The following is an 8,374-nucleotide window of genomic DNA, read 5'->3' as shown; positions in this document are numbered from 1 at the left end:
GCTCATCCCATGAATCAGTTGCAGAGACTGAATCAGTCTCTGATTCCCCACAGCCGTCTAAGACCCCTCCTGTCCAGAGCTTTCCCCAAGCAATCGGAGACTGTGCCTGCATTCAGCCAGCCTCTCCTCCGCCCTTTTCATGCCTCTTCTGGTTCCCCCAATCCTGACTTTTCTCTGCCTCTTGGCCTCCCTCCTCTTCTGCTTCATCTTCCACCTCTGATTCTGAACTTCTCTCTGCCACAGACTCCCCCCGCTCACTAAGCCCTGTTGCCTCTTCAGCTTCTGACACCTCCTCTTCCCAGTCTTATCTCTCTGAGCACTCATTGTCCCACCACCAACTCGGACTCTGAGCCTTCTTCCCTTGGGGGTTACCCCGTTGGTTCCTCCCACCATTCCTCTGCATCCAACCAGTCCAGTTCATCGCTGCCAATGACACGTTTCCTAATGACACATATCTTTGGGGGGGGGGGGGGGAGCCAGGAGGCAGCCAATGCTTTTGCATTAGCAATTCCACGAAACCTGGCCAAGCAGAGGGATGCAATTGGGCAGCTGTTCCCTCTTCGCTGCCATCAGCCACATTCAAGGGAACGTAGCACACGACAATCTTCTTAATTATGCTCCAGCTTGCTGAACACACATTTTGTTTTCTGGCAGGAAGTGAGAAAGTCTTTGGCTGGGCTTTTGACGGTAGAAATTTCAAGACGCCGCTCAGTTGTATTAGGGTGAGCCATTAATGGATTATAATAAGTTGCATCTGCTAAAAATTATCTTCTGTGACTGGAACGGCTCAGTCTTAGTGATTTGCTGTAAGGTAAAGGTAAAGGTAAAGGACCCCTGGATGGTTAAGTCCAGTCAAAGGTGACTATAGGGTCTCAGCACTCATCTTGCTTTCAGGCCTAGGGAGCCGGCGTTTGTCCACAAACAGCTTTCTGGGTCATGTGGCCTGCAGGACTAAACCGCTTCTGGCGCAACGGAACACCGTGACAGAAACCAGAGCTCACGGAAATGCTGTTTACCTTCCTGCCGCAGCAGTACCTATTTATCTACTTGCACTGGTGTGCTTTCTAACTGCTAAGTTGGCAGGAGCTGGGACAGAGCTGCTCTGGTTTTGCCAGAAACGGCTTAGTCATGCTGGCCACATGATCCAGAAGCTGTCTGCGGACAAACACGGTCTATAGAGCGAGATGAGCATGCAACTCCAGAGTCGTCCATGACTGGACTTAACGGTCAGGGGTCCCTTTACCTTTATATATGTATGTATATATATATCTGCATCCTATCTATACATGTACACACACACACACACACACACACACACACGTCTTACCTTTGTTTTTGAACAGCTTAGTTCTCAAATGTTTTGGCTCCCGAATGCTGCAAACCTGGAAGTGAATGTTCTGGTTTGTGAACTATTTTTGGAAGCCGAATGTCTGACGCGGCTTTTGCGGCTTCTGATCGGCTGCAGGAGCTTCCTGCAGCCAATCACAAGCTGTGCTTTGGTTTCCGAAAGTTTTGGAAGTCAAATGGACTTCCGGAACAGATTCCGTTTGACTTCCAAGGTACAACTCGTGTGTGTGTGTGTGTGTGTGTGTAATTTTCTTTTTTGCATGAGACAACTTAATCCCCTGGATGGAGAATTTGAAGGGCATCCTTTTGGTCAAATTGCCAGCTGCACATTCCTCCAGAAAGCATTTCTTCATTTCATGCTGTTTGATTCCAGAACGGCATTAAGATCCGTCGAGGTGGAAAGACAGATGTTGTTTCACCTGGAGAGTGCGGTCCTGCTGGGAAACAGATGACTTTTGATGTTTCCCAAGCGGCAAACATATGCAGTTCCTCTTTTTTTAAAGGAAACCATATGGACACAACATTTCAAGTCAGGGAAGTTCCTCGCATCTTCCTTCAGGATAACACAGTCCCTTAAGGCTACCCAAAAAACCACATTTTGTTATTATGGCTTTTTTTTTAAAAAAAAATGTAACTAGATTGCTCCACTTCCCAGCTAAAGCTGAGCGCAGTTGTTTGATTTGCCTTTCAAACATTTACCTTTCTTGGATGCTGTCCCAGAACAGCGACTGCCTTAGAGACATATTCAGAAATAGCTATGTTATGGTGCCAGCTTCTGTCAAAGGAAACACAGCCTTAGCTAAGTCCAGAGATCTCCAAGGCTGTCTCCCAGAGGTCCCCACACAGAAGATCCCCAGAAGTCTCTGTTTTCAGAATTATCCTCGTTTTAGCCACTTCCATTGTTTTCTGCTCTAAAACCTGAGTCATAGAATCATAGAAGCATAGAGTTGGAAGAGACCACAAGGGCCATCGAGTCCAACCCCCTGCCAAGCAGGAAACACCATCAGAGCACTCCTGACATATGGTTGTCAAGCCTTTGCTTAAAGACTCCCAAAGAAGGAGACTCCACCACACTCCTTGGCAGCAAATTCCACTGTCGAACAGCTCTTACTGTCAGGAAGTTCTTCCTAATGTTTAGGTGGAATCTTCTTTCTTGTAGTTTGGATCCATTGCTCCGTCCGCTTCTCTGGAGCAGCAGAAAACAACCTTTCTCCCTCCTCTATGTGACATCCTTTTATATATTTGAACATGGCTATCATATCACCCCTTAACCTCCTCTTCTCCAGGCTAAACATGCCCAGCTCCTTTAGCCGTTCCTCATAAGGCATCGCTTCCAGGCCTTTGACCATTTTGGTTGCCCTCCTCTGGACACGTTCCAGTTTGTCAATGTCCTTCTTGAACTGTGGTGCCCAGAACTGGACACAAGAACAGCTGTTTTGCTAAGGATGCCCTCAGGTGAGTATTTGGACCATTCACCCCCTTGAGACCATCTCTGCTCACTGACAGGAGGCTTCACCCAAAGTCATCCTCCGATGGCACCGGATAGCCAGGCCAGCACAACTGAATCCCTCCCTTTCCATTTTGGTTCTGGAAAACTTGGTTCATTATTCACGTTTGATGGGAATGCCCTCATGTTAAAAACTTTTGGAACCAAGCATTCTCTATTATATCCGTCATTACAAGCCAACTATCAGGGACTTCTCTTCCCAGAGCTGTGGCGTTAACATATATGAGAGAGTGCTGGAGGGGAAATAGTTAAATAGGTTGCACAGACAGGACCCAGGGGGGTGGAGTCAGTGGGTCTATAAATCTAGTTCTGGGAGGAGTTCGTTGGGAGTTGGTGGTGGGCAGTTGGTTGGTTTTAGTGGGTTGGCTGGTTGGGAGAGGCAGTTGGGAAAGGCAGTTGGGAACAGAGAGACAGTTGGGGCCGTGGGTTCTAGAGTGTGGGGAGGTAGAAGAGATAGAGGAAAATAAGACTAAGAAAGTAAAGAGCAACAACGTTTGGAACGCTGTAAAAGTTTTGTTTGTGTCTGAAATAAAACACACTCTTCTTTATTAATTGAAAAGCTGACTGAGGCTGAAGTGATTTTACCAGGGAGGACCTGGTTGGTGGCAGCGGATTAGTGGTGTATGGGTCAATAGTCCGTGAGACGACCGGGGGCTCCGTACTAACGCCACAAGAGCGAAAATGCTGCTTCTGAGTCTCCTTGGTGTAGACGGAAGAGTAGAGTACAGGCGCAATGCCGGCCCAGCAGGAGGTGGAGCAACCGGTGGAGGATATCCTAGAATAGAATCATAGAATCATAGAGTTGGAAGAGACCACAAGGGCCATCGAGTCCAACCCCCTGCCAAGCAGGAAACACCATCAGAGCACTCCTGACATATGGTTGTCAAGCCTCTGCTTAAAGACCTCCAAAGAAGGAGACTCCACCACACTCCTTGGCAGCAAATTCCACTGCTGAACGGCTCTTACTGTCAGGAAGTTCTTCCTAATGTTTAGGTGGAATCTTCTTTCTTGTAGTTTGGATCCATTGCTCCGTGTCCGCTTCTCTGGAGCAGCAGAAAACAACCTTTCTCCCTCCTCCATGTGATATCCTTTTATATATTTGAACATGGCTATCATATCACCCCTTAACCTCCTCTTCTCCAGGCTAAACATGCCCAGCTCCCTTAGCCGTTCCTCATAAGGCATCGTTTCCAGGCCTTTGACCATTTGGGTTGCCCTCCTCTGGACACATTCCAGTTTGTCTGAGTCCTTCTTGAACTGTGGTGCCCAGAACTGGTGTCCTGCTGGTGTCGACAGCGTCATCCAGTCGGTCCATCTGTCTCATCGTCTCGGACTGAGCTACTGTGTAAATAATAAATCTAAGAGTAATAAACCTGCCAACTTGCTGCGTCTTGGTGTGAGAGAGACATCGCAAACCTGACACCAACCTCTTTCTGCAAATCCTGCCTTAGCCCTACTATCTTTGGACATAGACTTGGGCTCCACCCTGCCCCACAGAGAACTGGTAGGCTTCTTACTGACTGTGGCACAAGTAGAGCCAGACTGGAACACCCCTGGACACAGGGAAAATAATATCTGGGATACAGCAATTTCTGAGCATCTCACCGGACACCAGTTAAGGGCATAACGAATAGAGACAGCTTCCAAGAAACATGAACCCCTTTCTTTAACTAGGTTAATGGCCCAAATCAAGACCTTGATATACCAACCACTCACTATTCTTGGTGGATAAGGTAAAAGGTAAAGGAACCCCTGACCATTAGGTCCAGGAGCAGACAACTCTGGGGTTGCGGTGCTCATCTCCCTTTACTGGCCGAGGGAGACGGCGTACAGCTTCTGGGTCATGTGGCCAGCATGACTAAGCCGCTCCTGGCGAACCAGAGCAGCGCACGGAAACGCCGTTTACCTTCCCACCAGAGTGGTACCTATTTATCTACTTGCACTTTGACGTGCTTTCAAACTGCTAGGTTGGCAGGAGCAGGGACCGAGCAACGGGAACTCACCCCGTCACAGGGATTCGAACCGCCAACCTTCTGATCGGCAAGTCCTAGGCTCTGTGGTTTAACCCACAGCGCCAGCCGCGTGCCCATTCTTGGTGGATAATTTATGCTAATTAATATGTTCGAACCCTGCATGTGTAAGTTTATGTCTAAACTCAACGGATAGAAAAAAATCGAGACGTATAAGTGTTTAATAGTCCAATAAATATTTGTTTTTTAAAATGATGCCCTAAAACATCTGTGTACTTCTCCGCTCCCTGCATTTAGCCATTGTGCTTCAATGGAGCCTCCAGCTTTGGAGACACTGTACCTGTGAGTATCTCTTGTTGGACAGCAATCAATAGTGGAAGGCTGCTGCATCCATGTCTTGTTTGAGGACATCCTGGAGGCCTTGGGCCAGCCCTCCCATTAGGCAGAGTTCAGATGGCGGCCTCAGGCAGCAGGGGCTGGAGAAACAGGTCTGGGCTGGCTACTTAAAAAACAGAATAGGGAACTATATAGATCATCAGGGTGGAGGCAGGGACAAATTAAGACCTTTAGAGACCCTACACACTGAAAAGATTAAAGGTACCCCTTCCCGTATGGGCCATTCTTGACAGACTCTAGGGTTGTGCGCCCATCTCACTCAAAGAGGCCAAGGGCCAGCGCTGTCCGGAGACACTTCCGGGTCACGTGGCCAGCGTGACATCGCTGCTCTGGCGAGCCAGAGCTGCACACAGAAAGGCCGTTTACCTTCCTGCTAGTAAGCGGTCCCTATTTATCTACTTGCACCCGGGGGTGCTTTCGAACTGCTAGGTTGGCAGGCGCTGGGACCGAACAACGGGAGCGCACCCCGCCGCAGGGATTCGAACCGCCGACCTCTCGATCGGCAAGTCCTAGGTGCTGAGGCTTTTACCCACAGCGCCACCCGCGTCCCACTGAAAAGATTAGGGTGCCCCCAATACGTCATTCAAAATAGAACCAATGCTAAACCATAAAATAAAGCTTAATTTATTTCAAAATGACACATGGAGGATGCATACCGAAATTAAAACAGCTTCTTTCTAGATTTTCTGATTGCAGAATTCTGGATAAGTTCATTGAAGCTGACTCAACAAAACACATTAGGGAAAGCGAGTCAAATTCGTCCTGAACTATTGTTGTGTTCCGTGGGTTCCCCTCCCAATTCTTTTCAGCTGAGAAAAAAAGCTTTCTTTGGAGCAGTTAGTAATCACCAGCGTCAGAAAAACACATAGTGCAAGCTCCGTGTTCGGAAACGCCCCATGTATTCTGTCTTTCACTATGGTGTCATGAAGGGCAACGTGACTGAATTTCATTTTTCTCGTTTAACTTTGCACGCCCATAACAATGGAACTGCCGCAGTTCTACAAAGAGATTCGTGTTCAAGTCAAAAGGGTATGAGTCAATTGGTTTGGAATCATAGAACTCTAGGTTTGGAAGGGACCAAAAGCCCAACACCCTCTGTAATCGAGTCCAACCCCCTGTAATGCAAGAATCTTTTGCCCAACGTGGGGCTCGAACTCCCAACTCTGAGATTAAGAGTTCCGTGCTCTGCTGACTGAGCCATCTAGGAGTGCAAGGCTTTGAGGGTCCTTCTGTACATTCTTCCCCCTCTGTCTTTGGTGAACATCAGAAAACCTGCTTGATCAGGCCAATGGCCCATCTAGTCCCACATCCTTGTTCTCACAGTGGCCGACCAGATGCCTCTTTTGGGAAACCAGCAAGCAGGATTCAAGCACTAGAGTCCTCTCCCCTCCTATGTTTTCCAGCAACTGACATCCAGAAACATTGCTTTTTCCAGCTGCAGAGGCCATTGTGGCTAGAAGCCATTGATTGTCAGGGATGTGGCTGAATCGAATGCCCAGGAAGAGTCAGACTCAGGAGATGAGGGATTGCCAGTTCAAAGAGAGACAGAGCCCAACTCTGGAGAAGAAAGATCGCAGGCAGAGCAGGAAGGGGTGGGCTTGGCCCCTCCCTTCACCAAGAGTTCCCTGAATCAGCTAGAGCAGCAGACACAGACAGCTCACAAGAAGGGGGAGGGGGAGAGCTAGACGGCAGTGAGAGAGTTGCTATGCAACCAGCAGAGAAACAGTGTGCTGAGAGTTCTTCTTTTGAGAGTGGCGGGGAATCCCACCCGCCTTCTCCCCGAACCCGGAGAGCTGAAAGGGTTAAAATGCAACAGAAGTGCAAAAGAGGAAGGACTGGACTTTGGCGTCCTTCTTGCTGTGACAGGGGGGGAGACTCAGAGTGAGCAATTCGTTTCAAAGAGCAGCAGGCTGGGAGCCACGCTCTGGATGCAATTTATAAATAAACGTACCATTAAACCGCCACTTTTGCTTCTGGCCTCATCCTCATGAAGGAATGCGGCCCTTGGCTCCCCACCCATTAGGTACACTGTTACATATTCCTCCTCTCAATACGATCCTCTTGAGCTCAAAGCACATCACACTCAACCAGTGAGCAAGTACCTTTCCCATCATTTTTGTGTCACTGCTTTGCAGGGCTGGGCAATATTTTGATATATCATCCCAAACCGGCTTGAAGTCCATATCGTGATATCAGTTTCATAATTTTTGACCTGGTGATATATCACAAACCATGATGTCTGTGTGCGCGCACGCGTGCGTGCTATGCAAAAATTACAATCTGGGAAAGACCACGAAGCCAGCCAATGCCTCTACATCGCTTCATCCTTCTTTCAGACATTGTGAGGTATCAGTATATCTCAGTGTTTAGCTGGCGATATATCACAATGTTGAAAACCAGATATTACCCAGCCCCTCTGCTTTCTCACTTTATTTCTTTGTACTCTGCTACTCCATGAAGTCGTGAGCTGCTCCTTTCCCAGCGTTGATGGGAGCCAGAAGATGATCAGCCACATTTCTGGGTGATTTGCATTGCAATTTTTAAAAATGTCTGCGCAAATTGTGATATACGGCCTGCACAGCAGAGAGGATAATTCGGCAAATGGGAGGAAAAGAGCCCTGTCTGTCTGTCTGTCTGTCTGTCTGTCTGTCTGTCTGTGTCTGTCTTTCTCTCTCTATGTGTGTGTCTGTCTGTCTCTCACAGGGCCATCTTAAGTATATCCGGCGCCGTGGTGCAAAGATCCCTCCGGCGCGTGCGCCCCCCCCCCCCGTTTCTCAGAGTTGCCAACCTTTTTATGGCATTGCTGGCAGCTTTACAGGGCTGGAGGAGGTGTGCAGCGGCTGGAGGGTGGCTCCTCCGGCGGGGAAGAGGTGGAGGCTCTGGGCGCGGCGCTGCTTCAGTGAGGCGGGCGAGGGTGGTGAGCTGATGCCGGGAGGCGCTGCGCCCAGCCTCTGCCTCTTCTCTGGTGCCTGTGCCACGGTGGCCACGGCAGGCGGAGGCTCCGGGCGCGGCTTCTGCGCGGCATGGCGGAGGTGGGTGAGGGCACAAGCTGATGCTGGGAGGTGCCATGTCCAGCCTCTGCCTCTTCCCTGGCGCCCTCCAGAACTTGGCGCCCTGGCGCTCTGCACCACTTGCCTCTATGGGCAAGACACCC

The sequence above is a fragment of the Podarcis tiliguerta genome (assembly GCF_965153285.1).
Source record: "Podarcis tiliguerta genome assembly, chromosome: 9".
Lineage (NCBI taxonomy): Eukaryota > Metazoa > Chordata > Lepidosauria > Squamata > Lacertidae > Podarcis > Podarcis tiliguerta.
This window is presented reverse-complemented; position numbering follows the sequence as displayed.